The sequence below is a fragment of the Pleurodeles waltl genome, chromosome 11 (assembly GCF_031143425.1).
Source record: "Pleurodeles waltl isolate 20211129_DDA chromosome 11, aPleWal1.hap1.20221129, whole genome shotgun sequence".
Classification (NCBI taxonomy): domain Eukaryota; kingdom Metazoa; phylum Chordata; class Amphibia; order Caudata; family Salamandridae; genus Pleurodeles; species Pleurodeles waltl.
This window is the reverse complement of record NC_090450.1, coordinates 158,791,848-158,800,040: the sequence shown is the minus strand read 5'-3', so window position 1 is coordinate 158,800,040 and position 8,193 is coordinate 158,791,848.

Sequence of the window (8,193 nt, the reverse complement as noted above, 5' to 3'; positions counted from 1 at the left end):
ACAGGGTCATTCTCCAGACTTTTTGCTTTCTGCCTCCTTATTTTTCTGACCTTTGTTGGCTGACGTTTTGACTCTGAGCACTTTCTCACTACTAACCAGTGCTTAAGTGCATGTGCTCTCCCTTACAAAATTGGTATGATTGGATTATACCCAATTGGCATATTTAATTTACCTATAAGTCCCTTGTAAAGTGGTATCCCTATACCGAGGGCCTGTAAATTAAATGCTACTAGTGGGCCTGCAGCGCTGCTTGCGCCACCCACTGAAGTAGCCTGTCAAACCTATCTAAGGCCTGCTAGCGCAAAGCCTGTGTGCGCAGTTCCTTGCCAAAGGGACCTGGCATCTAAATGTACTTGCCAAGCCCAGAACTCCCCTTTTACTACATGTAAGTCACCCCTAAGGCACGTCCTAGCTAGCCCTTTGGGCAGGGTGCCATGTATGTAGAAGGCAGGACATGTGCCATTTTGAGTGGCCTGTCCTGGTAGTGACAAACAGCCTAACTTGGTGTCTCACTGCTGTGAGTGCTGCCTCCTCATAGGATTGTATTGGAAATGCCCTGCCTCATGTGTAAGGGGTATTGTCTGATTTATAAGGGGTAGCGTAGGCATGTTTGGTATGGTTGTGATAATGGTGAGAAATGCTGCTTACTGGTGTTGGTGTATTTTTTATTACAATCACAGAAACGCCACTTCTAGAAAGTGTGCATTTATCTGTGCTTATGACTTTGGTGTTGTGCAGCTTGCCTCCAATCCACGTCTGGGCAGACTGACAGTTGGGGCTTTGTGCATATTTCTCAGACAGCCCGAACACAGGGAGGGTGGAGGTGTCACAGAGGTACGTCTACATATTGTAAAGCCTTCCTGGGCTGAGAGAAGGGAGAGGAGGGGCACACCTGCATTTGTAAAGGCTGTGCCCTGGCCTCATACAATAGGGTCGTTTACCCCCCACTGATGTTGGGAACCTGTGCTGGAGGAGAGAAAGGACACTCCCAGAACCAGTTGTAACTGGTTGTAACCCCCTCTCCTGGCCATGGTAAAACATACTGTAAACCTAGTATAAGTACAGGTTAGTGTGGTTAGGTCTATTGCCCGCAGCAGGAAATGCCCAAACGTACTGTGGCAATAATGATAACTGAGGCGAGTGTACTAATTAGTCCTGGGGTCTGGAACAATTTAGGGAAACCTACCAAACCCAGGCATTTCTATAAAAAAAAAAAGACACCTCGGGGAGTCCACGGAGGTGTGGCTCGGGTGAATTCCCCAAAGGTTTTATACCCAGACTATACAGCAAAAGTAAAATGTTGAATAAACAGTATCTTTCCTTGCATTTCTGTGAAGTAAACTACAGCAATATGCATGGATCCACCAACACCTTACCACGTAGTATTCCTCAACTGGTCCCAAGAAAAACGCTACCCCACTGATGTGCCTGTTGCCCGTGATAGGACTAGATCACACAAGGGTCAATGGCAGTCCTTGCTTGAGGGCTACTATTGCCCTTGGAGTGATCCGTTCCTAACACTGGAACTAGGCACAGGCACACAAGTGGGGTTGTGTTTTTATCAGGACAAGTGGGGAAACACTGGATGGTAAGAATTTTGTGGATCCCTGCACATTCCTATAGTTTACATGAGAAAAAAGCAAGGAAAAATAATGTTTTTCAACATTTCACCTTTGCAGGGTATTCTGGGTAAGAAAACTCTGTGGAATCCAGATATGCCACAGCTACGTGGATGGACTGCCCCGGGTGTCTAGTTTTCAGAAATGTCTGGGTTTGGCAGGTTTACCTATATGGCCGCTGAGCCCAGAACCAAGACAAAGTGAGGAAACGTTTTTCTCTGGAGACTTAGGGGAATGCTGGGTGGTAGAACATGTGTGGCTACCTGCAGATTCCAGAACTTTCCCTCACAGAAATGCAAGGGAAATGCAAGGGAAATTTTATTTTTAAGCAAAGTTTGTGATGTCAAGGGGAATCTTGGCGAAGGAAAACTGTTGAGAGCCATGCATGGCCTGCACCCTTGGACTCCCCTGGTACCAGTATGTTAAAGTTAATACACCATTCACACTGGTTGGTTTTAGCACCTCCAGAAATTATGGTTTCAAAGCATGAATACTTATCAAAGCATACGAATATTGAAACCAAGCCTTCTGAAGGTGAGCCATAAAGCCACTTCATGGTACCAACTGCTTTATGGTCCATTCACTTGCCATTCATGCACAACACACAACACTTTCATACCGCCGGCCACTGGCCCAATACAACTAATCACTGCACTCACATTAACTTACCCCTGCCAGACAAGTGCCCGTCACATTCAAACGCCACAAGACGGAATAAGTTTGACTACATTTTACCACCTGTCAAGTAACCACCTCCTTCTTCCTGAACATTACCTAAGGTATGCATAAGCATCCTTTACTAATGACTTCCATGACAGCCACCTGAGGCTCGGGAAGACATGTTTTTCATGTGCCTTTAGCACACTCACTGTGTTAACTCCAATGTCTGAAAAATGCCTTGTGAGGCACATTCATTGAACTGTGTGAGCATATCTACCATTGAAACTAAGGTAGACATCCTGGGAATTTATGAAAAGTTTCCTATAGAAAATGTCAAACTATGAAGAAGGGTAATGTTTGGCACACAGGGTAGTCCGTGAGAACGTAGCATATGTCTCAGCCACATTATGTGCAGTGCTGTGACTGTAATGCACTTATCATACAGCAAATTGAACACTACTAAGTTCTGACAGAGGATGAAAATGGCAAACAGGTCAAACACTGACCCATACGTGCCATTGTACTTCAGAGGCAGCGTGGCACCAATGGGTTTGAATACATAGGTGTAGATGATATGCATCTGTACTACCTTTACTATCTGCCTTCTACCTGTGACATATATCTTTGGGAAAGCACACCTACCATAAGTTGTTTTTACCCTTTCATGTCTCTGTCCTCATCAGAGTCCAGACTAATCCTTTATAATTGCCAAGTGAACCAATACTAATGCCTTCCACCATTAGGTACTTGAAGCTCAATAAAACATGTCTTTCATGTGCTATCAGCACACTTACTCATTTCAGCTTGTGGATGCAAGTTGGGGGTGTCCAAGTATGCCTTGTGTGGCCTATTCCTCAAACTGAGGGAGCATATCTACCGTTGAAACTAAGGCAAATACTACGAAAGGTCTCTAAAGTAAAAAGTCAAACAAATATCCTGTGGAACTCATTCACAGACACTTCTACTTTTGCTCTGAAAGTTAAGCTACAAATTGAGTTTGCACACTTCCAAATAGAAATGTTGGTGAATACGTCACACAGGACATTTGTTTGACTTATCACACTTACTCTGGTTCTCATTGGCAATCATGGTGGTCCTTGTGTAGCATACATAAGTTCCCTAACAAGCACTTGAAAATTCAGTCACGCCTTTAACATTTTGCCACACAGGGTATTTCGTGACAATGTGGCATATATTCTGTCCACTAGTATATGCAGTGTGACGACTATGATGCACATTAATCAAACAGAGCACCTACCACATTCTGACAGTGGATAAAGGTGTTGAGCAGGCCATAAAGAAGTCCATGATTTCCTTAAGTAGATGAACTAAAGTTCTGTAGCTGCTTGCCTAATAAACTAGTGGCCCATGGATGTTCGGTATCCATGCACAGCCACTGAAAGGTTTACCCAATGGCAGATCCACCTCAGTCAATTTCCCAGAACTTTGCTTTAGTATGATACAATTTAAGGCAAGTAGGGAAACAGAGGACTGGATGAGATGAGCTCGTGGGACAGTAATAATGACTCTCCTGCTGCTTTCCATGCATCGAGCACACTTTACAGCAATGACATGGACAATCCTTTTAGGTTGGTTTAGGAATGCGATCAGCAATGCGTCGCTCCTGTATCCATGCCACATCCTCCAGAACATATGAAGTGGAGGCTGCTGCTTCTGTAGCAGCAGTGAGGCTGTCAATTACAGACAACTGGAAGTCAAGGAAAGACATGAGTCTTCCCGTGGTTGTCTGACAATAAAAAACATACGCATTGTATGTTGCCATCTGGATCAGGTGGGTAAACAGTTTCTTGTACCAAGTGCAAGTTTTACAACAGGCATCATATAGTTAAAGAACCTGGTCATTCTTGTCCACTCCACCCATGTACTTATTGTAATCAGGTATGCAGGTGGGCTTGTGGACTTCAGCCATCTGACCCTAAACCATGATGGGGGAAGTGCTCTCATCATGAATTGTAGTGAGCACATATACATCAGGCCTATTTGATAACTTCATTACGAGCAATGAGTTGGAAAGAAAATCAGTACTCTGGGATTTCTGGAGCTTCTTGCAGACAAGCTCCTGTGGGAATCCTTTGCAGTTACACCGAACTGTGCCACAGGCCACAGTGTAAGCTTTGTAGAGCTCACTGAACAGCTTTACTCCTGTATAGAGATTGTACACATCAAGGTTATAACCTTTGTGAAGGAGTAGCTGAACAAGCTCCCATACAATATTCCCTGTGACTCCTAACAAGGGAGGGCAAATTACAGGGTTAAGCATGGAGTTCTTCCCTGTATACACTCTCAAGATGTACACATAACCAGAAGAGCTCTCACTCAGCTTGCACAGCTTGATGCCATAGCAAGCTATTTTGCTCAAAATGTACTGTCTGAAGAGCAGCCGCATTTTGTAAAGGATCAAGGACTCATCCACTGTTATATTCTTTTCAGGAGTATAGATCTCTTGAAACCTGGCAGACAAATGTTCCATGACACGCTGAATATTTGAACAATCTGTCATGGTCTGGATCTTTCTGAGGCAGTGCAGCAGAATTGTAATTGAAATGCAGCATGTGCTGCAATAGCAAAGAACAATCTCTGCTCATGTATGGTGCGAAGATGAAAGTTTCCCAAACTGTGCTAATCGTCCAGTAGGACTGCAAGGTGGATTTCTGCACTCACCCCATTTTGTGCTTATCTTCAAATCTACAAGAGAAGTGGGAGTCCACTGGTGTGCCTTAGAACGGGGCCCTAGAGTGCATCCATGCTCCCTCAGAAATTGTTCTTCACACAAATTTGTTTGCTGAAGTCAACATCCAAAAAGAGATGGACATAGTCAACTGGCAAAGGTTGGCCACATCGACTTTACATCCAGGATCACCAGTCAAAGGTGGAATTCTGGGCTGAACTAAATCGGGGGTCGCGCCGGAAATTTCCTCTTTGGGGCAGGAGCCCTTTAAATCCCACACAGCGCGTCCGCTGCTCGGGTCGCGCCGGAACGTTCCTCTTTGGGGCAGGAGCCCTTTAAATCTCACACAGCGCGCCCGCTGCTCGGGTCGCGCCGGAACTTTCCTCTTTGGGGCAGGAGCCCTTTAAATCCCACACAACGCGCCCGCTGCGCGGGTCGCGCCGGAACTTTCCTCTTTGGGGCAGGAGCCCTTTAAATCTTGCACCAGAACTTTCCTCTTTGGGGCAGGAGCCCTTTAAATCCCACACAGGGCGCCCGCTGCTCGGGTCGCGCCGGAACTTCCTCTTTGGGGCAGGAGCCCTTTAAATCTCACACAGCGGGCCCGCTGCGCGGACGCGCGCGGGCGGCGCCCGGGCCAAGGGCGGGCCCGTCCTGCGCCCGTCAGCGGCTGACAGAGGCTGGGCTGGGCCACCCCCCTGACATCTATCATCCAAGTAGGCCTCATTGGACTTAGCCCAACTTGCTATTGCCAACTCTGTGACCTCTGTAAGCTGCTACTAAACCCAATACCTTATAGCCCAACCCTGCACCAACATCAACACCAGATGGGCAAAAGGAAAGCAACAGAGGCTGGGGCCGGGGTCGTGCTAAAAGCCAAGCGAAAAAGACATAAGCACACAGCTAGCAACTGCGTCATGGATAGAATCGACTCTCTCCTGGGTGAATGCAATGGAATACTAACTAGCCCCAGGGAAATAATCCTATTGAAACTGGGGGGGAGCCCACATCAATTAACAGGAAGGATGGTCCCATGAAAATCGCTGAGATTTTCGTGAAACGTGGACAACAGGTCACTGACACTACAGGGCAGGGCGAGAGTAGGAACATTATCACCCATACCGCCCCTTCTCTAGTAGAAGACCTACCACTGGCCACCAACGATTTCATCCAGCTCAGCAACCGTTTTAATCCGTTAATCAACATCCCTGAATCACATGACAACATCAATCCAGGCACCCTGGCAGATGGGCCAGCAGCCACCAATATGCATTTTCCTCACGTAACCCCACAGCATATTGAATGCATACAAGTTCTAAAGAAGGAAGTCACAGAACTCAAGCATATGGTTAACTCCTTAATTGCAATAGTAAAACAGCTAACTCACGCAAATAACACAGCCACCACTAACCTCGTCCAAAACCCAACCCTATCAGGCATCACAACAAACCCGCCCAACTCCTCAGCTTCTAGCCATGCCGGCCCCCTCCTGATCGGAGACAAGACCACAAACTTACCAGACACCCTTTTTCCACAATTCAGGCATAGGAAACTCACTAGACATCTATCATAAAACCCCCAAACCCATGAGCAACATTGCCTCAAAATACTCTGCACAACCGGCCACTGATCGATCCCACTCAGGTAACATAGTTCTAATGGTTAACGTTCCCAAGTTAACCACATTGGATCGCAAGGAAGGGGCAGACTCCATCAAAAACAAGGCAATCCATTGGATTCGCCATGTCAGAGGCTGCTGATCCATAATACGCGAGGACCTAATTAATGTAGTACGACGGCCAGACCCGGGAACTCACTTTGACATCTTAAAACTGACACTCAAGGACGGGACCATGGTGAACAACCTGGTGGCCCTATATGCAAGAACAAGACCACCAGCACACTCACGCATCCAGTTTAAATACCCCAGGCCACCTACTCACCACGAGGAGTGCTCGAGTTATCACCCAGCAGAAAATGTATCCACTCCTGATAAATATGATTGACTCACACCCTCACCTAAAATCTATGCTGGCAAACCTTGCAACTCTCTAACATCTATCACCCCCAGATCTACCTCTTACCCCACTACTGTTTGTCCATGTATTCTCTCCCCCACCCATGACACTAAGACCACTGCCAGTCCACTGAGCAATCATGACAACGATGCACCTTCCATCTTGCAGGCGTATTGCCCACCAAACCATGTCCTGCTGGCTAGGCCTGCAAGCACTTTCCGGATCAGGACCAGGTCAGTTCCAACAGAGGAACATCACCAACCACCCCAGGGCCCACGGGTAAACATTGGTATCAACCCACTTCTGCTCACTCAACCACATCTGCCAGACCAACCCCCGACAGCCAACCATACAAACCCCAGGCATTTAGACAGGATTGTCCAGCCACAAACTGGGGTACGACTTGTTTCATGGAACATGGCAGGTTTGAAATCTAGCCTTCCCCTTCCATCCTTCTCCTCCTTTATTGACGAACATGACATATGTCTCCTCCAAGAGACATGGTCACTCGACCCACTTTTTCGAACAAGCTATACAAACTTCCACATCCCCGCTGTGGCCAGTACGAGAGGCAGGCCCTCAGGGGGTCTGACCATCTGGATCAAAACATCACTGCTATATATCATAGCTACCCACCGACTCTCCCGACCTGTTAGGCCTTCGTCTATCCTTTGGGCCCGACTCTGTGGTGAACATCTTTAATATCTACACTCGAGGGGTCAGGGGGGGTCAAGTCTCCAAAACCCTCTGCGCCCTCGTAGCCCTCTTATAAAACTACCCCGCCATCACAAAACTATTGTGGCTGGGGACTTCAACGTCACATTCGAACCCCTTGACTGGGACGATCTCAGGTCCACCAACGAGGAGGATCAAGCCTGGTCTATCCCCGCCCTTTCAATCCCACCCATCAAGAGATGGACGCAGGTCACTATCCAGGTCAAATCATTGACCTTGGAGTTCGGGCTCAGGGCGTTAAATGGCAGAACCAAATCAGACACCAATGGCAGTCACACGTTCAACAAAACCAACCACACAAGCAGAATCGACTACTGTCTATTCGACATAAGACTATGGCCTCTAGTCATCGACATGACGATCACTGAAAGGGCTGAAAGTGATCACAACCCCCTCTCCGTCCACACATTAGCTCTAGGTAATCTCTCATCCACGTCTAACTCCCCAGCAGTAGCACCCGAGGGCATGTAGTGCT